Genomic DNA, 25317 nt, shown 5'->3' with positions numbered 1-25317 from the left:
CTCCTGCATGCTCTTCACCCAACAGCCCTTTCAGCCACAGAAAACCCAAGCCCATCTCCTGTCTGCCCTTCAGGAAGACACAATATCCTTAAGCCCAAGTGCTGCGCCCCTGTCAGCTGTCATATAAGACAGCCCAAGGCAGCCCTGGCAAAAGGTCACTGGATAAATATGTTTTTCTCTGCTGTTTCCAGGACACAACCCAGGCACATTTTGAAGTCAGTGCTCTGGCATGTGCTCCACTGGTCCTTAAGGAGTTGAGTTACCCGAAGCCTTGGTGGCCCTTCTAAGAGTGCTGCCAAGCTGAAATGGAGCACTGCGACCTCAGCTCCTCGTGGTCCCATGATGAGTGAGACAGGTGGCAGATGACGGGAGATACAAGCGCAAATCAGGCAGCCCAGAGCATGTTGAGCACATTTCACAATTTCACAACCTGCTTGATTAAGGTTAATGAATACCTGCCTGTTTCCAGTCAGGAATCTGCAGCCACAAAAATACCAAAACGCTCCTTTACTTTTCATAATAAGGGTTGGCTGGCTGCCACTGGAGGGAAATGTCAGTAGTTCAGTAAATGAGGAAGACAGATCTACGCACCACCCAGTTACCTAATGGAAACGAGCAAACAAGAAACTGATCTCTGATTAATACACTCATTAGCTCACAGAAAGGACAACCAAGAGCCAGACGGATTTAAATTTTGTCCGAAGACCATCTGTGCGTTTGCCTGACTTCCTCCAATTTGGATAATCATTTGGGAGGTGCCAGTTAAACATGAGCCATCACTCAGTGCAAGCAATGATGCTGGCTGTTTAGCCCCTGATTTCACTAGGCATGAAATGGAACTGTCTTGGGTGAGATTTTGTTTGTTCCAACAAAGGAAAGCCAAGCTCATATTAGCATCTGGTATAAATACTCATGGCACAAGCTTCTTTTCTACAATGGCTTCTAGCAATCTGGGAAGTCACATGATTATTTCATATTTATCACATTGTAAGACAAAAATAATTATCTCAATAAAAATGTAACAACTGCTTTTTTATTTTTTATTTATTATTTTTTTTAAGAAATATAGTGTAATACTCAAAAACTTTGGATTTAAGACCTTGTTTACAGGAATATTTCAGGCACAACATCTGTTAGTCATGGGTAAGCACATCCCCCTTGCACGTATTTCCATTTAGGGCAGCAGAAAGATTTATCTGAAATTAAAAAGCCAAATTTAGCTATAACTGAATAAAAGAGCCAGCTAATATTTTGTGTATTTATGGAAGAAAATAGGGAAATGAGGCTAAAGATTACTTCAGACAAAAACAAACAATAATAATGATAGTGAGTTTGAACTAAATCATCTCTGTCCTAGGGTATTCCATTATTTTTATATAGCTGTGGTTTAATGAGGCCTGTATCTTATAGTACAACTATATCTTTTTGTATTTTAACTTATATGAGGTCTTTTCCCCCATGTCTGTCCCCATGCACTACTGTGCCCATATACAGTAGAAGACTTGCTAAGATAAATTAAATTAGTTTCAGCACAGGGCAAGGTCTCATTGAATGGGGCTAGAATGCATTTCTGAAAGTGATCTAGTTTGTCCCATTTCCTAACATCTGTTTGCAAAGGCTCATAGGACCTATTGGGCAGCATTAGTGCTTCCTGATTTCCAACAGATGTGTTTTTGGTTTTTGTTTGCTTGTTTGATTCATATTATGTGGTTAAACACAGTTTATTAGAAAGAATATGAAAAGAAACAGTTTCGATGCCCATTGACAGCTAGACACTTTTCCAGACCACCAACAAAACAGGTTTGCAAGAGAGAAGTAGGTTTTGTGAGTGGGTTGATCATTTACACAAGGCTTGCACAGGCCAACTCTGGGCATGCTCTGCTATCAAGGAGAAAAAATAATAGAAATTATCTCATACAGGTGTCAATGAATGGGATAACGAATAAATTAAAGCTGCAGCAAATCACGCAAGGAATGGATTCTGGTGTTGCTGGTGGTCCCAAATAAATACGTCAACCCCAAAGAACTCTTCATCTCTTTGAAGTTCAGGTGCAAACCTTAGTAGCTCTGGATTATGTCCAACACTCCTTGCAAGTAGCTGAGATTTAGATTATCTGGACTTTGCTTGGGGTTGGCTGTCAGATAAGAACTCTTGGTTCCTGCAGTTTTGCTAGGCTTAAAAGAAAAAAAAAAAAAAAAAAAAAAAGGAAAAAAAAAAAAAAAAGAAAAGCAAATAGTGCTCTCAGCCTTTTCTGCAATTGGGTCTTCATACTTTGGTCCCTAATAAAAGACGTTCTTTCTCAGCTCTGTAAACACTCTACTCTCAGCCTTTTATTGTTCTGTAGAAAGAGAAATGTGGCATAAAATGTGCGTAGGCAGGGTATCAATTTCCTTGTATTGATTTTTGAATAAAAGAATTGTTCATTTAATATTTTTGTTTGATTGCTTTATTAAATGTATTGATTTGCAGCACAAGCTTACAGAAGGAATAGGATGCCCATGGCTCACAGATATTCTTCAGCAAGAATCCCCATTAGATAATACATTATATGAAGAATTACAGCTGCTGAGGCTTAATTGTGATTAATTCATTCCCTCCCTTAGAGTGGATTAAATTTTAAATTTGCAAGTGTTTTAATCCTTTCTTGATAAAACAACTCTGAGCCGTCTGGAGTATGGCTATGTTATATATTATGGTAGGAATACATCTGTTTTGCTAAGGTTATGTTATAAATGACAGGAAGAGATTACTGTCAAGTAGTAGATTAATGTTTCAGAACTGTATATGCTATTATGGGATATGGAAGTGAAAACAGTCCTGCAACCAAATCAACACAAGTACTTTTGGAAAAGAAAATCAATATTATTACATCTAGTCAGCAGACAAAGAAACAAGTAGAGAAACGAACATCTTGGAGACTGTGAGTGCCAGAATTTGGACCCTTAATCAGTTTGCTCTCCCCTTATCTCTGCCTTATTGCATATGCTTGTGCTGGGGCATGAGCAGAACCACCCAGATGTCCGTGCAGAGATGGTCCCTCTATGTACAAACAAGCACAGATGGCACTGTAATTTTCCTGATCCAAACCTATGGATCAGAAAATGAGAGGCTTTGACACAACAGAGATGTTGGTGGCTTTGATGTTTGTAGTGGTAAACCTGACATCACATGGGATAACAAAACACAGAAAAAGGTAGCTCTTTAAAACAACTTCATCAGTTTGCAGAGCAGAGTATATGCCAGTGTTTAAAATAGGAGGAAATTTGATTTAGATTGCTAAAGAAACTCTCCCAGTCCTCTGTTCTCACACTCTTCATTAAAATACTGAAGTAGAATTTCAGTTACACTAACACCTACTTCTCTAGTGTTCTTAATTAAAAGCCTTGGGGGAAAGAAGGAAAATTAATAAATAAATATTGCCTGAATCCAAGAATCATTCAGCTTCAGCTTTGCATCTAAATTTTAGCCTTTATGACCTTCATCCAGAATTAGGGGCCAGCCAACAAATGGAGGAATTCACAGCTATTTCTGCAATGTACAGAGGTAGGCAGAGAGTGGGTAGAGTTAAAAATTACAAGCAGAATTACAAGCCACATTGTTTGGGCATTTTCCACCAATTTATGCTGAAAACAGTTCTCTACATGAATATCTTAAGGCAGACTTTTTTCTGCTTCTGCTACTTAAAATGCATTTAATTGCTAAAAATGTTTCTAAAATGTTGAATAAGAGAATACTGCTGATATAAATAGGTAATTCAAGCAGAAGTTTCAAAAATCAGTACAGTATAAAAATACTGAAAATTGAGCCTGTGTTTTATCATGTTTATTGAAGAATGAAACATGCACAAACCACAGTACAATATTCATTTATAATTAAGTTAATAAATCTAATAAATGGACTTAGGAGAAGCAGAGAAGGGAGCAATAGGAGGGGGGTCAGTAATAAAATCAAACACTTCACTTGAAGAGTACCTCAACAAGACTATTTAGTGCCATTCACACAATCATGTACATTTCTAAGCACCAGGGTACTCCAGCTCTGTTAGAAGGCACAAAGAACCCAGCAAGGACACTGGACTTGCAGAGCCCAGTTACAAACCTACTTCTAACAACACAAGAGCCATTTTTACAACTGCAGGTCACTCAGGGATATCTCTCAGTGCTTTCTGAGGCTTGTCCCAAGCTCTTTTTCAAGATCAGGTTGCATACATGGGCACTGAACCAGCAAGCCTGTCTTTGGGAGGGGTAAATATTACCCTGAGGCACAGGGGTCCCACATACCCAGCGCTGATTAGCACAGGGCCAGCCACAGCGGGCTGGTCATAGGCAGCTCCTGTAATCTGCTCCGAGAGCAGAAGGAGGGATATTTGCAGGAGCTCCTGCCAAAACCCTGCTCAAGACACCCAGTGTGGCTGTGTTCGAATACTTCCTTCCACACCATTCTTGTCCATGTGATCTTTCCCTCAGTTGCCTTGCTATCACTAAATCAACACCCAGCTTTTGGTTAAAAGGTAGTGAAAAATTGTGATTTTGCAGCGTGCGATGTAATTCGGTGCTCAGGGGTCCAGCATTGACATGCAGAGCAGGACCAGCTGCCACAAGCTGCAGGTGCTTGCTGAGGCTGGCGCCCCTGCAAAGATGACTCATTTTCTTTTCCGCAAAATTTTTGATTTCTAGGGAATGATCTATTCACTTGCCTTTTATACAACCCGTAGACAATTTGCTTTGTGTCCTGTCTATTTTTGGTCCATTTGTTTTCTTTCCATCTGTCCCTACCCCAGGACCTGATCTAAAAATAGAAAAGGAGCTAGTGTCCTCTAACAGGGGAGAAGGATCCTGACAAATGTTTCCATAGCTGTAGTAAAACAGTATGCGACCATCAGCCATGGAAGTTATTCACAACAAACTGACTGATTTATTCTTTATTTATCCTGAATAAATGCAGCATATATATAGACAAACATTTGTTTTAGAGCTGCTTCTGACTGCATCGTTAGGGATGGAAAGTTCTTGATGAAAAGCAATAGTCTTGAGAGCACTGCTGAGGTATAATTTTTCTGAAGGCTTCCATTTTCTGAGCATTTGAAAGAGCTGCAGGAGAAATTACTGACATTACATGCAACAAGGGCGATCCTTGGTTTGAGAGCATAGAATATAGAGCAATAGGTGGATAAACCGCACATGCTTTGTCAATGAGAAATTTTATTCAGTTGCAAATCAGGTGTAATGAATAGCTGAAGACAGTGGCCTGGGGATGGACCTGAACCCCCACAGTTCACCAGTGAGCAACCCAAGCACCCTTATTCAGGGAGCCCTGCAGCAGAGTCTCCCTGCAAGAGCATCGAGGCACACTGGGGGATGCAGCAGTGAAAAGCTGAACAGCTGTTGCCTATGCTCAGTCTATGCTGTGGATAAACAAAGATTTAATTTTGCAATAATGTTTAAACCAGCATCTTTAGAGTGAACATATGTTTATACTCATTATGCATATGTTTATTAGAGCCGGTCATAATGTTTTGACAGAAAAGTCCAATGAGAAAATACAGTTTTGTCAAAACTGAAATGTTTTGCTGGATTGTTTCAATCTCTTCTTCTCAGTAATAGTAAAATATTTAACTTCAAGGCAGTAAACATTTCACTTTAATTTTCCTATCACAGTAGAATATTAATATTTAGTAGAAAGCTTCCTTATTATTGAAGCAAAACATGTCAATGTTTCTGATTAGAGAAGAAGAGTCCCAAAAGTGGTTAGATTTTTATTTTTTTTTATTTTTTTTATTTTTTTAACATTTCATCTTCAGGTTTGGAATTATTTGCAAAACTTAGTCTGCCCCGTCCCAGAGAAAGGAGCAGCAGTCCAGGCTGTCACTGCAAAGCTTCTACCTACTGAGCACACAAGACATGGGAACAACCACTCCATGAGGCAAAGCTTGAAATTATGCTTCCTGAGTTGAACAGTCTTGCGAGTTCTCATAGTTTTATCAGAGGCATACCACTCCATGTTGTGTTTTTTAAAGCCAGTTCCCAGTATCTATTGATTTATATTAAAGTCAAAGTGAAGAGGAAACAACCATCAGCATGACACAGACATTTTCTGGCCACTGTGGTTTTTGAATGAAAATCTAAAATATGAACCAAAAGGCTCAGAAACCAGAAGTCAAACAAAAGTAGCCCAAATGGCTTTTGAAAAGCCTTATGTTTTTTCCTAAGTCAGTCTCATGATTTTTCTTGGCTCTGACTAAGTATTTCCAAGGATCAGAGGCTGACAGTATTATAATCTTCCTTCTGTTTCTCTCAATGCATGTTATGTTCAAGGTTTTTCTTCACCTTTAGATGCTCCTTTTTCTGCCTTCTGAAGTAGATGTTTTTGACAGTCAAATTCACCTCTTCTGCTACTGAAAAAGCCCATTTTATGGAGACTGTTATGCTCATTTTCTCCAGATCAAAGGGAGAACAAAAATACAACTATTTGTGCACTGCGTTGTATCATTTTATTAAAGCTTGACCCTAATAAAGCATGGTAAAAGCTGGCTCAGAGCCAGAGATGGATCCCAGGAAGCAAAGGGCAGGCAGAGTGCATTAGGAACAGCAAAAAATGAAGGAGCTCTTACAAGAAAAGCACAACAAGACTTGAAGATGTTGTAATGTCTAACTTCAGTTTTAGTAGAATTTGTTGTTCTGAAGTAAGTAGTTTTTTTTTCTGTTTACTAGGTAGAGTTATTTTAGTAAATATAATTGAAAGACTTTCATAAAGTAAGACCTACCTTTATCTTCCCTTTGTATAATACCCAGCAACAAAGAAACAGGAGAGTAATCTACCCCCATTTGCCCTTTGTTATACTTTAACAAGTAAGAGAAAGGTAAATCAACACTGAATTACAATGCTAATCTTGAAGAGTGCTCAGCCAGAAGAATGAAGGCAGCCCAGTGCCTCCCAATGCCCCCAGGATCCCAGTACTGTAGCCCCCCATAGCTGTAACTGCTGGACAGAAGAGCCCAACCAAAGCAGTATTCAGAATGCAATAAAAACTACACTTTCTAGAAACACATAACATGAAGAAAACAACTGAGAAGAACAGTATCGGAAGCCTCAACTACAACAAATATATCACACCTTAAAGCTTCTATGAGCTGACTATAGTTATTAAAACATACAAATAAGAAAGTTGATGATATATCCTTACACTACCTACAACCAATAATGCATAAAGTCCCCAAAAGACATAACTTACTCTATGCTAAGCAAGCCAGGAAAAGAGGAAAATCTTAAATACCACTCATATTCCACACCTGATAGGACATTTGCAGGTGTCTGCGGTGAGGATGCAGACGGCACCAGCTGGTATAGCTCTCCCATAAGAGTATTAAAGCAGATGAGAAGTCCCCAACATCTTTTTTTTTTTTCTACTCAAAATGGTTGCTAAGGGGCTAAAACCATGGAGGTGTTCTTCTGTGGATCCAGCACAAAGTTTTTGCAGAATTAATACCTTTGTAAAGGTTTTCAAGCATTTTGCATGTGTATATTTGGAGAGTCTAGAGCTGTTCTTGTTGTTTTGTGGTATAATTCATGCAGTTATCTTTTTAGTAATATATAAATGCAATAGAAATAAATTTTACTATCTATTATGTAAACTTATGATAGTAAGGTAAGTCTGGGCTATGTAGAAAGTGCTGTTCTTATTTTCTTTGAGGTTGACATTTGTTGCTCCTGTTGTGCTGTTGTGAGGTTAGCCACATACAGCAATTGTTTTAGCTACTGCTATTTATAATGGATAAGAGTTTATTTAATAATAAAAAATAAATAAATGCTGTTTTCTGTTTTTCTGGCTTTTCTAAAGTTAAAATTGGGCATTTTCTAAGTGTTTCAGCTTATTGGCTGTTCCTTGGACTCATCCATAAGCTATAGATTTGGCTAGGGAAAGCTGCCCTAACTACAGAACATGTGAGGAAGCATGTTCCTAGCCAGCAACATAGGAGAGAGCCTTGTGTTATGGCACTGTAGTGTTTGCACTTTTATTTTCCATAAAAAGTAAAGGATAGCATGTAGAAACAAAATTTATTTTATAAGAGCTAATGTTAATAAAACGCTCTGAAGCTTTCAATGTCCTGAGAGCTGGCTGTGTTGCTTGTAGATGCTGGCTTGAGTCTGGCAGTGCTGCGAAGAGCTGCAGTGCATCAGAACTGGGATGGCAACCTTTGTAAAAGAAAAGATGAGAAGTTTCCATACACGTATCTATGTGCTTTAGACATGACAATGGAATTTCACAGATTTGAAGCCAGTTACCAGCTGTGCAACAAGGGCTGGAAGACACTCTTAGTAATCTGATAGACTTGAACATAAAGTACTAATTTTCCTTTCTTGAGGGTATATTTGTTGAGAGGTACCCTCTATAACTTAGTGGTTAAAGATAAATTTAGGAATGTGTGTGTATATATATATGCATACTATTTTCAATAGCAACTGTGATGATAGTAGAACATGTGGTCATGAAACTGTTTAGGGCTTACTTCCAACTATCATACAAGTTTATTTTTTTAATGTGACCTCTTTGTCTTTCTCCTCTTTCCCCCCTGCCATATAATACTTGGCTTGAAGACTGTAGTTCTCAATGGGGCTATTTCTACTGTTTGTGATGGGGTCTGGATCTGACCCAAGGGGAGGGTGTGTAGAATAGAATAGGTCTCCAGTGGATAGGGTAAGAGTGACTTCCTTTCTTTCCTAGCAATCAACAAATAGCCCCCTCACCTGTTTGTTTTTGCTCTTTCACTCCTGCAATTCAATAGCTATTGTCAAGCCCTAAGCTCAAAGCGTGCGAGCTATGTATGAAACTGTGCAGATGGGTGAAACAGATCTGATATGATCATGCTTTAGCAGCTAGCCAGGTGGACCTCTGAGGCAGAATGAAGTGCTGAGAAACAGCTTCTCCATGATGGAGTCCTAGCTGGAAAAGGTCTCTTTCCTTAGGGTAGCCTGGCTCTGCCTTTGATGCCTTTTCTGGTTATGGGGTCCATGTGGGCTGCCCTACAACTGTCCTGCTTCCTCCCCCTTTAAGTACCTCCTTTTCTAGATCTCAGCTCTAGGGACAGCTCCGGGTTCCTACTTTCACTGTTAGGCACATGGATGATGCAAAACATTTTGCATGACAATTGGTAGAAGAAACATTAAATTACAGATTATTTTTTTTTGTTGTAAGAGGATACAGTCTTCAAACAAGCAGATTAGGAATTTCTTTTGCAGGCTTCAGCTAGCTTCTTGTTTAATCTGTCTTTACTTGAATAGGAGTAATTCTTGTCTGTTCGGAAGAAAAATTACTCTGTCAGGATGGTGTATGACTTATTGTAGCCAAGCCAACATATTGAATGACAAAGCAATTTGATGAAGTTAACTTAATTGAAATTGTGCATTGATGGCATAGGGAATCCATCTCCAGGGCTGTATGGTTCAATTTGGAAATGATCCTGATAATCAGAATGTGCTCAATACTCTGATTGGGTATTTGGTCAGAGTTCTTAACCACCATGATAAATACTTTAAATAGATACAGCTTGTGAAATGTAAATACTGACACGAGGTTATTTACAAATAGCCTCTGGGTGTCCAGTGACCTGACTGGTATTATAGCAGCCATTCCATCTATTTCATGCTGGAGGACTGCAGGTGGTGTAGAAAGAGCAATTTGCTCTGTTGCAAACTTTTTGTATTTTTTAGTTTCAACTTATGTCAGTGTTGCTGGTTGATGGCCAGCTAAAGACCTCTTTGAGCAGCAGCTCCTCATTAGTACCTGCAAATATGCTGGTAGAGCTGTCTCAGGTGGGGAAAGCCTGTTGTGTTCCCACAGCTGGCTTCCACTGAGTTTCTTTGAAGATCCTCACAGAATATTTACCTGTCTAGGATACAAGCACGATATTTTCCAAAGCATATTGAGTAATTTTTGTGGCTTTAAACAAAGAATGGGGGAGTTATCTTCTATAATCAGAGGGCTGTGTTGCCTCCTAACTGGGAGAAGCCAAAAACTACTGGAACATTAGCTGAATCAAATTGGTTTGGCTGGTCTCTGAAGATTGAATCTGTTCATTATCCAATTTGATGGTACTTTTGTAAGAGTCTTTATATGTTTGTCAAAGAAGGCAGATTTGAGAGATTCTGTAACAGCTTTGCTGGCAAGGCATTTCATCTGTTAGAAAATTCATATAGCTACTAATCTGTGCATTCAAAATATTTCTACATACAATTTAAATTACTCAAATTTCAGAGAAAAACCTTTAACAGATTGAAAGTGCTGATCTTACAGACTGTAAATAGCATAAACAACATTGGATTGTCTTTTGTGTGAACAACATTAATGATTCACGAGGGGATGAACGTGGATCACTTCAGCAGTCTTGATGCAGATTCCAGGTGTCTTTTTTTCTAATAAAACCTATACTTTATATATATGCTTATAACTATATATAGGTTTCTATATGCATAACATCACAGAACATATTTCTTTGCTTTATCCTGTCAGTAACTCAAGTCCTCTTGTCTTATTTGCAAGCTCAACATTCAGTTTTATTTTGACTTATAAACTGTTTGAAGCAAGACAAATGACAAGGCAGCTGAGGAATTTGAAGGTAGTCAACTGCTCAAGTTGCATGTAAAGGTCAGGGTCCAATTAGCTATGCTAATGTGCTAGCCTGTGCCCTCCTCTGACCAGGCTGCAAGTTGTTGACACCCGATGATTCTCCTCTACAGAGGATGGGGCCTCTGAAGGCTCCCGGTTTCAGTGCAGAACAGTGAGAAATAAGATGAGGTACTCCAAATATTTTTTCCTATCCATTCTTCCTGCTCTTAATCCACACCAGAGTGGGTGATTTCCTAGAGCCAGGTGTGCCAGGAAACTTTGAAAAGTTTAACAGCACATTTACAGAAAGGATCTTTTGCCACTCCAGCAATGAAGAGTGACCCTAACATGTCTCACCAGCAGATGTGAATGAATGCCAATAAGAAGTGCAGGACAGCCTGAAATGAGCTGACCTCTTCTGTCTTGAGTGTCTGTGCCTGTGAAGTGTCCCAGACAGTACTATCCCTTGCTCCAAAGGCAGAAAGTTGCAATTAAAAGTAAAAGCAGCAGCAGCTGAAGGCTTATCTGGCATCCTATCATATAAATTAGGATATGCAGGGGCTCTGGCTTTAGCCTGTTTGGAATGAAGTACTAATTTGTTTCAGGTTTTTGACCAGCTTTGGCAAGAGCTGGGCACTTGGTGAATATATACCAATAGCAGTCTCACTGACCAGTGCTTCTTTTACTTCTGGAGGTGTGCTTTATAGCTGCCAGGTTTATGCTCAATGTGTCTCACTATAAAGAAGCATAAATTTATTGTAGGATAGAGATGCAGAACTATTTATATAGATGGCATGTTCTTGGAAGGAAGTCAGTAGTGAGACTGAATCAAGAGGACCCCTTCAGATTAAAAGAAGAAATAACTCATCTCACTTCTGCATGAGTCTTCTAATTTCTGTTAATTTAGTCCCTGTCAAAAATCAAGTTGCTAAAGAACACTGTGTAAAAGGTTATATGGCCTTTCTAAAATTCTGACTACTTGTGTATTCAGCTAACATGTCTGAAGTCAAGTTAGAAGCCTTTAAAAAACAATCTCTGTATACCAAGGTGCAGACAATCTTTGTAACTTTTATTTTACAGCAAGTCTTCTGCAAAGGAACCTGAAGCACTCTTTCACATCTCTAATTTAGAGATTTGAGGCCTTGCTCTTAGAGGTGCTCTCTGCAGTTATTGCCAAAAAACAATGAATCTGTCCAAATAACCTCTCATTCACCCCACTTTTAACCACCTGTTTTAGAAGGTTTTGGCATTTTATGAATTTATGTAGACAATGCCAGGACAATAAGAACCTAATGTTCCTGGAACACTACTGGTTCTCACTGTGATTTTCTGTCCTGGCCAGTTGTATAAGAACTGGATATATTTTGAAAAAATGGTATGAAAAATGCTGAGGAATGAATAACACTTCATATAATTTGCAGAAAGGTTGAATTAATATGACTGATCATCAATTTGGTTTTCTCCCAGTTACGTAAAAATGACTGCAGTGATTTTTGTCCTATGTGATGTGAAGACCTCAGCTCAGAATGAAAAAAACTCAAGAGATGCTTCAAGTCATGTTTCCTTCTTTTCTGTTACGACATCTAAAACATTAGCATATGTACATGACTGCTCAGCAGTTATTTCTGATCCTCTGGTTTAAACTTGATGCAACTGACCTATCTCTTTCTCAGAGTCAGTTAGCAAACAAAAACATTGTTTTCAGAGTGGTTCAGATATGTAAAAATATTTAAGAATCAAATGAATCCAGTCTGGCTGCTAACTTTTTCCCCAGTTATTTTTTGCAGTTGCGGGAAACAATCACATTTATTTTACATATTTGATGTAAAACCTCAGTATCTTTAAATACAAGAGTTGTATTGCATCTATGTATGGATGTATTTCAAGCACTGTAAGATGCCCTTACAGTACTGCAGTCCCTCCATCTGCATTCTCTTGGGAATGATTGCTTTACATTGTGGAGTTCTTCTCTGGAGCAGAAATGGGTATTTGTACACTTCTTGGGTGGCTGATTGAAGTCTATTCTCAGTTTATCGAAGTGCAATACTCATGGATTTCCAGATGCACAAGACAGTAAGAAGAAAAAAGATGTATATAAAAGTTATCTGAAAATTTCTGATGGCAGAGCTTCAGTCTTCATAAATTGTATGTAAATTGTGCAGCTGGAGTGGTAGATGGTGAAAGGATTGTGTTAAAGGCTATTTTCACTGAGTGTGGAATTGTTAGATTATGCTGATGGATGTATTGTTGTTTGAGAGGTGAAATCTGGAGAATCACTACCTCAGTACAGAAAATGACCAATGACGCACAAACCACTGGAGGATGCTGTTAGCCGGTCTCTAATAATGAGCTATTGATAATGGTTACATTGTCTTTTGGCCAGGATACTCCATCCTGATGATAAAAGCATCTAATAGCAGAATTACAGCCTTAGCAAACAGGTGAAGGCTAGAGAACACTTTTGAAAGTGAGTATAACTCTTCATTAAATTGAGAACAAATATTCCCTTCTAAAAATAATAGAATAAAGGATTTAGAGAATGAAGAGTTGGTTTTGCTTCCACCCATGCCATGGCCTTATTTTGGTCATTCAACACAAAACAGATTCACTTTGAGTATATGGACTGATGGATGATTCATTTTAATTTTGTTTGGAGAGTACAAAGAACTTGATATAATTGTGTGGGGAATCTGGGTAAACCTCAGGTCTGGCTAAAGCAGTCAGTCTGGGTAAATGTGACTTAGGTCTTTTGCAACTCTGTTCCCATTACCACTCAGAGTCATGTTGGATATTGGATTCACCCCTCTAGCTTTTATAAATCTGTTGGTCTAATTCTAGAAAAGGTACAGTTTGCTTTGAGATGTATGGATGACATAGACTAAAAGTGCATAATTTGTACCATGGTAACTCATCCAACAATAGTAAAAATAAATATTCAGTTTAAAAAAAAAAACACAACACACATAGCTAAAAGTTGTAGCAGCAAGATAAGGTATTAGCTTATAAAAAATGGGGTCTTCTGCTACTGAAATTTTGATCAAACAAGGCTTTCCTATTTTTTAGCAGTACCTGAAGTCACCTTACTTGAAAAGCTATTCTGTTTTTTTCCGAAACTTTTTTCCTTTCAGAAGCATACAGGAGAACTTGTCAGACAAAGGTTCTTTCAGAACAAGAGTACTTAATTGTTTCTGCTTTAGAGCAGCAGTCTGCATAAAATGGAGAAGGAAATGAGAACATGAGCAGTGGTAGGTGGAAACATGAATGAGGACATAGCAGAAACCTTGCGACCTGCGTTCCCTGCAAATTTGCTTGGTTCACCTCGAATCATTATTTTTCATATATTGTACTGTGTAGAGAAAAGGATTCAAGGTCAAACTTCTATGGAGGTGACATCTATTTTTAAACTGCACAGATGGCATGAGCCCCCTCTCTAGAGCTCTTCTCCCTGCATGTAAGTTCAGGATGTGTTGGAGTATAACCCTAGCAGCACGCTAATCTGGTCAGCACACTACATGTTTGTACTAAGCTTTGTACCCCCAGCAGGCCAGTCCCTGACATGCTGGGAAGTGAGGTCCCCTGGGTCTGGAGACTTCACCTGCTCTCAGGGACAAATGTGCTTGTTTGTATACACGCAGAGGGTAATGAAGCTCCATTGTTTAAAAAAACAAAAACAATTACCCCCATACACACACTGTTCTTAAAGTGTATTGGTTGGTAGCTCCATTTCTCTAACTTAAAAACACTTTGTAGAATCCACACCAAATAAATCCAAGCCCAATTAATATGTGCATTACTTTTTGTGCTGGCATACTGCAGTTACAGTTAATTCTGCTGCTTTCCTGCTTCTGGAATCTATAGGAAGCAATAATTCTTTCCATTAACTAAGGAACTATGCTTTTTTAGGGTATGTCTGGACTGTCAATCTGTCTTGGACTCTGTTGGCAAATGCAAGCCAAGTGTGGCTTGAGAACTCTTCAGCTGCATTAGCCTAGTACTGTGTCTTAAGCTAATATGGCTTGCTAAAATGGATGGTTTGGTCAATCTGACAGTTTCCTGTGTTTTCTTTTCTTAAATTTTCCTTCTGTGCACTGCTTGAAAAGCCTGGTGTCTTGGATTCAACCCAGAACCCAAAGGCTTTCCTGATGCCTTATACAGGGCATGCTGTGCCTCAGCACTTTTCTGCACAGCATAGGTGTGCTAGGTCATGATTTGATGAAGTTTAGCTTTGACTAAGTTCAGAGTGTTACATTAATAATTACATAATTGTATTGAAGATTTCCATAATAATCTGCTGCTTATGACTGGGTGAAAGACAAATGTTTCTTAAACTGTTATTGTTGTATATTTCCTTAAGACCTTCCCAAATGAAAGCTTTCTCCCTTGCATAAGCTTTTGAGTAAACATGAAATAAATTCAGCTCGAACTTGATTTTAAACTGTTCATTTTTCTTGTGCTCCCTGGAAACTGTAAAAGGTTTTTAATTTTTCTTTAACTTCCTCTTTCCTTTTCCTCCCTTTCAGCCAGTGTCATTTCTGTAGCCTGTTTAGTTACAGCTGTCCCTCAAAGCTGCAGCATGAAATGTGTTGGATGGGGTGTTATTGATTTTGCAGCACTGGCTATGAGTGATGTTGGATAATGTAATGCTGCTGCTGAAGAGATGAGTTTCTTTAACCATTTACACGTTTACTCTGTGCCTGCTTGAGAGAAGGTGTTAAATGTGAGAATTGCTTTCTGGGGCACTGTAAGAGAACACCCTGTACAGTTTGCTGGTGTATTTAAAGAGCTCTTCATGCTCTGTGGATAGTACATGGTGCTTGTCAGTGATTAGCAGTATATAGTGTTACAGGTGGGATTTCACTGAAGGAGATTCTACAGCAGGATAAAGGGAAGCTTTTATCCGTGTAATATGGGGAAACATTGCTTGCTTTCATTAAATGTTTCTATTTTAAATGGCATATTTTATTCCTTACGATTAATGTAAGGTATCTGAAGAGTATTTGAATATTATTCAGGTCCTGTTCTGACTTCTGTAGTCAGTTACTTCAATTTCTAGCATGCTTATGGTCTCGTCAGTGGTTGATGAGTGCTAAATGTAATACTAGTATCATTTTCACTGCTATGAACGATTGGAAGTGCAGCACAGCTGCTGCAGAAGGGTAAAACTGGTTTAAAACCAAGGTGGAAATGTAATGACAGGCAGCACAAAAGCAATTAGTAAAGGGTAGATTCATGGAAATAGAAAAGATTCTTGGGAGTTGTAACTTGTAGCCTCATTATGTGTTTTGATTAGTTGTATATGTGGCCTGCCCTGCTGCTTCTGTGTTTGTCTCAGACCAACTGATCATCCTAAAACTGCTTAGCTGCTATCCTTGTAGATGTGAAATGTGTTCACCAGGTTGAAATGGGCCTCATATGGGAAGGTCCCTCAGAATTTGGTGTTGGGACTAATCCTAACCTACTTGTCTGAAAATGTGAAAACAGCAGGATTTCTTCTGCTGGAAGGCAAAATGTTTGAACAGTTTAGAAACAAACTGTTCAATTTAGTCTATCCTTCCCTGTGCTCCTTTTACCCAGCCAGTTGTTTGTCTTCATCCCAATATGAGTGCTAATCTGTCATATGGGGGCCCAGTAGGAATTCTCTTTGGATAGGAAAGATGACAGGAAGGAATACAGAAAGCCAAGGAAGAACTGTTTTTAGTGGCAATGCACTCTGCTAGCATTGGGGGGGCTGAAGATGATGGCTGTTATCCTGGGAGAACAGTTCCAAAATGGGGTCAGAAAAACTTAAGCACCTCATAAAACCTGTTATTTTTTCTGATGGCTTCATTCTGTATCTATAAAATGGATAGCTCAATTGAAGAGTTCCTCAAATTTTACTGGGTTCAGTGTTAAACTCTGCCAAGAAACACTGTATGGAGAATTCTTGTATTAAGCACAGTCAACCTCAGAAAGCATTTTGTTCTAGGGTAAAACTAGAGCAGGGCTTTCAGTTTAACACTGGCATCTAATATATCTGCAAAGCTGTATTTAAATGTTCAATTTTAATTTCAAATTAGATGCAGGTAACACTAAATTTTTGCACCTGGTAAGTAGGCTATGCATATATAGGGTTCCTTTGAAAATGATTTTCTTCAGTAGGTCAGAAGAGGTCAGCCTGGGACTAAGGGAGTTTGCAGAGTTAGCATTGAGTAAGTTGTCAGTCTGCCTAGCTGGGACATGGCTAGAAAGTGAATTTAACTCTCACTATAAACTTCTTGTCTTGAGTATCTTGAAGGCAGAAATGTTTATCTTTAGAAACTGGTGATCACAGTGGTATTCATAAAGTAATTATAAAATATGAATATGCTTTAGAGTCCCAAACCCTGAGTTTTTCTTTTGTAACAACATTCTTGATAGTTCTGTTGATATGTCAGTGTCTTGAATAGGATATCTGGTTTACAATTTGCTTGAAACCGTTAGTTTTCAGCCTGCCAATTCACTTAGCCAGAAGTGCATTGGTTTCCATCAGACTGGCTTTCCAATTAGAAATGCCATTGGGTAACTTTTGCACATTAAAACTAGAAGGAAAACTAAAGTGCTGTACAGAGACTGACATTTTGTATACATGATCTTCCTTTTTCAATTTAGCTTTTTTCCATGCCATAAAATCCCTGAAATACATGGACACAGCAAGGATGGAGTCATTGGAATATCATGAGCCAGAGATGTTTTCAGTGAATGCAAAACATATGAGACTGTGATTTAGCTGGTGCATGTAACTGAGTGTGCCAATACTAGCAAACTATAGAAGTTTTCTTGCAGTACCCAGTCTTAAAAGTTCTTGGACCTTTATCACAGAAGCTGAAGGTCTGAAATTCAAGGATGGAATGAGCTAGAGCGTTGTAATGTGGGATTGATGGGCCAGTTGCTTGAAAAGCACTCTGCAGATAAGTATGAGTTGTATTTCTATTGCAGTGCTGTCTCAAGCATGAGGCTCAAACAGAATTAACTTCACTAAAGCTTAAAAGAAATCAAGTTAATGTGACGTTAATCAGGATTTCTGTTTTCCGCATGTGTAAAGGACCATCTTGCTTAGCGCTGGCTTATCTCAGAGTGGAGGAAATCTCCTGAAACATTTTAGTGTAGGTATTGCTGTTTATGTGAAGTGATGGCAGGGGCTGAAGGTTGATTTTTACCAAAATTAACTGTCCTTTAAGAATGCTTAAGTTCTCTGAAAACTTAAAAGAACTTAAACAGTTCTCTGAAAATGTGACAGGTGCTTGGCTTCCATTCTTGTGTAGAACAGAACTGTATGAGCAGTAGGAATATTTGCCTCATTAAACTGTAAAGAATTTCTCAGGGAAAACTGTGGTTATAGATACCTTCTAAAATGTTTGCTTATGGTGTCAACCAACATTAGCTGTAGAATTAACAAATTCTGTTGTTGACCCTTCCACCAACTATCACTTTTATTGTAAAAACTCATTCCAGGGATTATTTCATAATTTCATAACTTCCAAGAATAATATCACTTGGATGCTTTATGCTCTAGACAAGTATTTGAATATGTCCTGGGGGGAGGGGGAGGATCATTACATTATTTCTATTTAGTTTCATAGACGTTTAAATTTGTTGGACTGAAGAAATAAAGGAGTTGTCCATTGAGCCCCTTCCAGCATTAACAACACTGTAGAGCTGGTTAATTTCTTTAAACATCTGGATCTGAACTTAAGACCTCATAAGTAATAACTCTGTCTAAACTGCACTACAAGTTCTGAGCAAGGAGGATTTATCTTGTTTTAGTGCAAATGAAAGGAGAGGCTATTTCTACTCAACAGTTAATGAACCAGTAAAACATCTTTAAAACCAATATAACTGATTCTTTTCTGTGTAGTTAGCTTTGGCCAGTGATGCTCTCCAGCTGTGGAGGGGCTTGAGCTATAGCTTTACTTGATTGTGTTGTGTTCTTCCTCCTCTATCTTAATGTGGAAGGTTGACAGGAGAGATTAAGGTTGATGATTTATGGTAAAAATGGCAAAACTTTTATGCAAATGAGTTTGTCAGGTGTTAATAGCCTGAAGCATGGTAGCTTGTGGAGGTAGGAGTGAGACCAGGATTCTTGTGCCTGGTGCTGGAGTGTGTAAGGTACAGCTCTGTTCTGCTTCGTGTGGAAATGGAAAAGGTAAGACTACACTGGCAGAAGTTTTATGGGCAAATGGAGGTTGATCATGATTAAAGATGCCTTCCAGCAACATCTGGTGGTTGCAGACAGGCTTGTTTGACCCACCACCCTCCACCTGTTTGTCTTGTTTCTGCAAGTGCCTGGAGGTGGGTTAGCAGAAGTGAGCTGATTCTCTGCAGACATCAGGCTGTTAGCTTAATCAAACAAAGTGGGTTTAGCAAATATTCACTTATGAAAATGCACTTACAGTACATGTAGAATGTATGCTTACTGCCACAGACCACTGTGGGTCTTGTCTGTGTACATACACAATAATTTCACTTCTTGCTCTTCCTCAGATGCAATTTGGGCCTCTGAGGAGTTCTCATGTCACTGTTTTGCCATCTGTGGTGTCTGGCAGAAAGTGCAGGACGACCTTGTTGTCACTGCTTAAGGAGGCTTTGAGCTTTACAGCATCTTTCATCTGAGCTCTCCAATCACATTACAAAGATGACACTGCCTCGTGACACCAGGCAGTGTTTAGCACACAGCCATTCCTTTCTGAAGGTCATGAAAATAACCAGAGTATTAGTAGCTCCTTGGTAGCTATAACCATCATTAACATGCAAGGGGATGTTATTCCATAGGCTAATAAAAGTGTCATTAAGTAAAGACTTGACAACTTGGTTTCCTGCTCTTCCTACCATTATAATCCCTGGCTGGGGATGTTTCCTTAGCACATAGCAAACTATGGAAAAGCTGTGGTTTCCAGTCTTTTTTTGTGCTTTTGTTCTGAATACTGGTGGATTACTTGGTCCCTGCATTCAGACCAGATGATTTTGTGGGAAAGAGATCAGGCAGTGCAGGGTATCTGTGCTGTGATCAGAGCCTGAACACCAGGGCTGTCTGGCCTGTCCAAGGTGTGGTCTTGGACTGGACAGGTGCTAGGGGAAAATGCAGTTTCAGAGCATCCTATAGAGCTGCAATGTAAATGGCAGGGGGCTGTAAGGCTCCTGACTGTGCAGCTTCACTTGAGGGCCAGGCTGGAATATGATGAACATTCCTCTCCAAGCAGATAGTTGTAATAATAACAGAGGCAGCAAAGGTTGAGTTTGGCACACTGAGCTGGTGTATAATATAAATGTTCTCTTCTTTCGATATCTTTGTGCCAAGGGACTGAACAAAGTGTCCATTAATTGAATATATTTCTTGCATATATTTTTGCTTCAATTTCATTTTTCTCTCATATTTTGATAAAAGCCAGAGATTCCGTGTTATATTATGAATATGGATTTGTAGCCAGCAGCTATGTGGAAAAATCAATACATTTCCAGTTCACTCCCAGGTGTTTCTACTAACTGGGAGGGCAGTGTCTGCTGCCAGGAATGTATTATGCTGCCTGCTGATTAAAATGGATCAGAGTAAAATGGCTAAAAACTATTGCAGGTTTAAGGAAGTTGTGTTCAGTGGGGTTATATATTGCCTGAATTAAGCCTCAGTTAAATCAAAGATGAGCTCAAATGAGGAATGCAAGATATGCTACTTCAGAGCTAATTAAAATATACAGTTCTATTAAAATTGTTGCACACCTTTAACAAATCTATGTAAATCAAGTCAGACACTTTGTGACAGATCAGTGAAAAATGACCTACCCTAAAGTGATACTCATTGCTCAGCTACTTGTCTGCAACTGAGTCCTCTAATGGAAAACATGTGAAATGTATTTACTGAAGGAGCAATGTAAAGTGATAGCTAAAAGTGTATAACAGACAAAGCTGAAAAGAATATAGAAATAAAAATGAGGGTTTTTTTGAAAGCTGTAAACAGTCTCTGATCAAAAAAATCCCTGGCAATTGTGCAAAAAAGAAAGTGATAATGCTTGTCTGCATTGCAATTGCAGATTTCATTTTGGACATGATGAGTTGGGATGCTTCTCTCTAAATCTGAGCCAAAGGCTGTGCATAGTTAGATTTAAAATAGCAGTCTGAAAACACCTAGAACTCTCTTTTGCTGCATGCTGTCACATCTTGGAAAACATGCTGGTTAATTAAGAGACTGCAAATGAAATGTTTGCTAAGTGAAATTGAAGGCAGTTGTAGTAGCAAGCTGCTTGGAGTTGTATCAACATTATTTAAGATAATTTGGGTTATGATTCATTAGTGGGTATAGAAACGTATATAAAAATATAGATATAGAAAGCTTATGTTTCAGGGATGAAAAATATTAGTCATATATTATTATTTCCCAAGAGATGTCATCCAACTGCTAATGTCATCAATAGGATTCCAACATCCCTGGGTGTAATTAGCAAATCTCTGGCTGAAATCACTGGGAAACGAATTCATTTCTGTGTGCTAAGCATCTTATGGCTGGGAGCTCCCTGTCTAAGACTTGATAGTGTAACACCCAGACCCATCTGAGAATGCTACCTGCAGCCTGTGGGATTTTCTCCTAAAAAGAATATTTTAAAACAAATTCATGCTGTTTACGTGTGTGAATATTCACTGTGGTTCCTTCATGGTACAACAAATGTTCCTTATTCAGAAAAGCTATTGCATGTGTTGAAGTTTTACTGCTCCTGTAAGGTCCTGCTAGGTATAAATGCCCTCACTGTAAGTTAAGGATGTATTTTAACTACTGTTGGGCTTTAAATTAAGAAACAAACAAAAAAAAAAAAAAAAGTTTTCTGGCTCAGATTGGATTTTAAATAACTTTTAAAAATTAAATGTGAAGTGTTAATTGTTCAAAACTGTACATGTATGCATGGACCAATTTATGCTATTTGATCTCAGCTTTGGATGTAGCAAGACATCTGTACAACCACAAGGGCTATATAAGCTTTGTTCCAGGTGCGAACAGCATTATATTTGCAAAGCTATCAATTTATGCTGCAGCAAATGGGATCAGAATGTAGCCTAGTCACTGAAATTGATAGAGCTGTGAAGATTTATGCTACCTGTCTGCCTGTCCCCATAGAGCTGGTCTCTTTTCATTGCTATAGGTTGCACAGCATTTCTGCAAGTGAATGTAATTCACTGTGCACTCTGGATTTGAGATCTAAGCTAATGACTTGTTCTGACACTATCTCTTGCTGAGCTTAGTTTTGTGAATCTCCTGTTGCTTTTTCTATTCATCTTGAATAAACCAAAGGTTATAGACTAGAAACAGAAAAAAGCTTGAAGGGGAGAAAAAGCAAGAGATCCTGCAGAATTTCTGCTGACAGTGCTTAAGGGGGAGCTTTAGCAGTGTTTGATAGCTCCCCTGATTTATGGGGTGGCCAGCATCTTAGAAACCTTCCCTCCTCTGTTTGAAAACACTTGTTCAGAGTACTTAAATGAAAAAAAAAAAAAAAGTTGAGGTTTGGCACAGTGTTTTATCAGCCTTCATTGACTTAGACCCTATAGAAATGTCATACTTGTTTTAGAATTTTGTACTTTTATATTTAAAACTTGGTATTTTTTGTATTGTGTTGAAAGATGTGATGAATAAGCAGATTTTTCTATATGGTTAGTTATAAGGTACTTCTAAACCTTGTCTTAATCTTTGTTTTTGTTTTAAGAGGCCTGCAAGCTCTAAAACAGGAGAAATGTCTCTTACAAGAAGTCATTCTGCTGGCATCAGTGGTCATCCTATTCAGATCTACTGCCATCTAATTGTTAGATCAGAACCAAAATAACTGAATCTATGGGAAAATGTCAAGGCAAGTATGACATTTATCTAGAGGTTGCAGCATGCTTAGGAAATGATATGTAAGTGCTGAGTAGGGCTAGAAGAAGGAAAGTAGTTTAGTTTCACTTTTCTTCTAGAAGAAAAATTAAAAATGCTTGCAGTCTTTTCTAACCTGTTAAAACTGCAGTCTTGTGTGTGGTCACAGCAGCTGATAGAAAATGGAGTTGTGTGGATTTGTTACAGTAGGAAAAGAAGGAATGCTGCCAAACAGATGCCCAGGAACTTTTCCTGACTGTGCCAGAGAAGCTGGTGCCTGGGGAGTAGGGTCAAATGCAAAGGGTAAATTCCAAAGGTCAAACCCAAGTAAGGCTGGAGGAGCTTGATGGGCAGAGAAAAATCCACACCAGGCTGGAGGCTGTGGGGACTTCTCACACCCTGTCAATCAAGCTGCCCTTTACTTTTATACTCCACAGAGGCTGCAAAAGATAGTAAAAGGAAAATGCAGGCAGAGATTGACAAAGCAGAGAACAGTTACACAATGCCATTGTGTTCTCACTACATATGTGGCTACTTTAAATTTATGCTTTTGCTTTGCACATATTAGAGCTGCACATTAACTCCTCTATGCAATATTCCTTATTCTGGTATTCTTGTGTAAAACATCTGTTTATTTTATCACAACTATTACAACTTCCTTTCTAAAGCAATGCTTAGAGGGAATTGATCAGTCAGCACTTCGTAGTTCGTTTCATTTTGTTTTGCATTTGAAAAATGTTTAAAATGGAGTGTGTGAGATTATAGAAATTATCTGGCAATGCTTTCTGTATTTGTTTAGCTAATGAAAAGGATTGAGTGGTGACTTAAATGTAGTCATTTTCCCTTTCAGGAAGAATTTTGATACTTAAGAGCATCTTAATCTGTCAGAATATATAGTATTGCATTGGAACTGAAGCCATACAAATTGAAATTAGAGACTGGGCACAACTTTAATGCAGCTTATTGATTATATTCTGGAACAAATTGCCAAGGGCAATGAAGATATTCAAAGTCTATGAAGTCTGTGAATCTATTACCCTAAGAGTAGAATGGTTGTTAGCCAAACACTAGCTTGTGCTTAGTCAACCCAAGTATATTCAGCACAATAGATGACTGAAATCAGTCTTCTGGTACAGAGAACAAATTTAATACTCTAATATGCTTTTCTGATCATAAATTCTACAGCTATTACCAAGCAAATATTACCTGAGTCAACATTGGCAGCCATGTTTTTTCCTTGGTTCTGCATCTCCTTAGTTGCAGATTTTCTACCTTTTTTTTTAAATACATGCATGTTATGTACAAGTGAAGGAGACATTTCTTGGTGTATTTCACTGGCTGATAAAGAACATGACAGCATGAACTGATTATGCAGAAGATGAAAATTATTTGAAAATCAAGTTTTAGCTAGAGTAAGAATCTCATTACAGAAATTGCATGTTCTGCTTGGTTCTTAAATGTAGGTGTGATCATTGTAATAAGTTGTAGTGATTCTGTGACTAAATATTATTCAATTATATCAGTTTCATAACAGCTATTTACTGTGTTTTGGGAAAGGATTAGTACTTAATTTAAATGACTTCTTGAATTCCACAGTTTTCATCCCAAAAATCATTGAACACCAGTTACCATTAATCACTTTTAATAGCTAATACTCATGTGTTTAATTTTTAACAAATATAACAGGGTTACAGAGCACTTATCAGGGAAATCTGCAGATTCTTTTAGTTAATATTTTGGGTTTGAGTCCTTACTTTGTCTTTGGCTCATGACACAATGTGAAATATTAAGTGAGATCTGAAATAATTGCTGTGCGGGACCCTTTCTTGCAGGGCTAAATTCTGCCATATTGGGAACATTTGGTGCTACCGTATAATTCAAGATCTCAATACATGCTCACTTCAGGGTGAGTTGAACTCTCTTCCCCTGAAACTTCAGAGTTCATAAATAAAGTCATAAAATCCTTTCATTGGGCTTTTTTATTTTGATACTACAGAAAAGAGAATTTTTTATTGAACTAAGAACCAGTTTAATGTGCTCTGTCATGGTCAAAGTGTTCCGTTGTGGATGAGATCCTGTCTTGCAAAACAACACTACATAACGGGCAGTATTGTGACCTGTACTGCATACACAGTACTTCACCCACAAAGGGAAAAAGTCAGCCAAGCCTTAGCTAAGAACTGAAATCAAGCTGCAAGCAAAGCAAGTAAACCCTCTGCCATCCACCACAGCACCCACTCATGCCTGACCAGTTGAAGTGTTTAATCTTGTTAGAACTTGTTCAGTACAGAAGGCGGGGAAGGATGCTCAGTGTTAGAAATGGTAAATTCAGATTTGTCATTGCTGTTGTGGTCAGCATCTGATGCTTTGCAGTTGGGAGCACAGTGAATGCTTCAGAACCTGAGTGGTTGTGGGCACCCTGTCTCCATCATCGATGACTTCGTTCCTGAGAAGATATTTGGAAATATTTCACATGTGGAGCCTAGGATAGGAACTGCTCCTGTTCCACTTTCATCACCTCTCTGATCTATGCGTGTTGCCCTGAGGTAATCCTGAAGTTTGGCACTAGAGAGAGAATATTCCATGCTCAACCTCTAGGAATTGCCCATGAAGCCAAGTTGCTCTCATTTTAAGGATAAGTTTTCTGTGTAGCAAATCAGAAAAGAATTGCTTCCCCATAGCTTTTTGGTTTTTGTCCATGTGATTAAACAAACCAAATCACATTGTCTGAGGTTAGAAGGGACATCTGCAGATCACCTAGTCCAACTCTCCTACCAAGCAGGATCACCCAGAGCACCTTGCACTGGATGGCATCCAGGTGGGTTTTGAATATCTCTGGAGAAGGAGACTCCACAGCCTCTCGGGGCA

At 38.6% G+C, this 25317-nt stretch overlaps 1 long non-coding RNA gene across 1 annotated transcript; it reads left to right on the top strand.

Annotated features, from left to right (window-relative positions):
* The first annotated feature begins 7358 nt into the window (after positions 1-7358).
* Positions 7359-24418, top strand: LOC311420928. The gene is made up of 3 exons (XR_014684619.1): positions 7359-7468; positions 22304-22444; positions 24282-24418. It is a non-coding gene; the product is annotated as an uncharacterized lncRNA (long non-coding RNA).
* The last annotated feature ends 899 nt before the right edge of the window (positions 24419-25317 follow it).

The sequence above is a fragment of the Aythya ferina genome (assembly GCF_964211825.1).
Source record: "Aythya ferina genome assembly, chromosome: 18".
Lineage (NCBI taxonomy): Eukaryota > Metazoa > Chordata > Aves > Anseriformes > Anatidae > Aythya > Aythya ferina.
The sequence above is the reverse complement of the archived record's forward strand: the minus strand, read 5'-3'. Positions and strand labels throughout refer to the sequence as shown.